Here is a 406-nt window from a genome sequence, read left to right as displayed (position 1 = left end):
AAAACGCGTAATAACGTTTTGTCATTTTTCCTTTGATAAAATACATCAAAGCCCCATAAGGTCGAGTAATTTCGCCGTTTCTTAATCGTGCATACATAAAGATCTATACATGTACATATATATTGTGCGTTTAGTGTTACGTGTGAAAGCATGCGCACGTATCTACATTTTGGAGAATTTGCGTCTTGGGAACCAATAATGGAAAAAACCCACACGGACAGAGGGCAAGAGAGTAATCACCTGACCGGGAGTATATAACGTCTCAAGGAGGAGGCTCAGTATCCAGATCGCCCTCAGCCGTAGAGGTTGCAGCACCTGCCCAGCCAACATGAAGCTGGTGAGTCTTTGTCCTTTTACTTCTGACAAGTTTCCCCTGATATATATATATACCCAATTGAGTGGGGGG

The 406-nt window shown here is 42.9% G+C and overlaps 1 long non-coding RNA gene across 1 annotated transcript in view; it reads left to right on the top strand.

The window, feature by feature from the left end:
* The first annotated feature begins 215 nt into the window (after positions 1–215).
* Positions 216–406, top strand: part of LOC119592157 — a 1,596-nt gene continuing 1,405 nt past the window's right edge. The window contains exon 1 of the long non-coding RNA XR_005230414.1: positions 216–337. This is a non-coding gene — a long non-coding RNA (uncharacterized LOC119592157). The remainder of the gene's footprint in view (positions 338–406) is intronic.

This window comes from Penaeus monodon, chromosome 29, assembly GCF_015228065.2.
Source record: "Penaeus monodon isolate SGIC_2016 chromosome 29, NSTDA_Pmon_1, whole genome shotgun sequence".
NCBI lineage: Eukaryota > Metazoa > Arthropoda > Malacostraca > Decapoda > Penaeidae > Penaeus > Penaeus monodon.
Note: the sequence above shows the minus strand (reverse complement) of the source record. Positions and strands in the feature narration are given on the sequence as shown.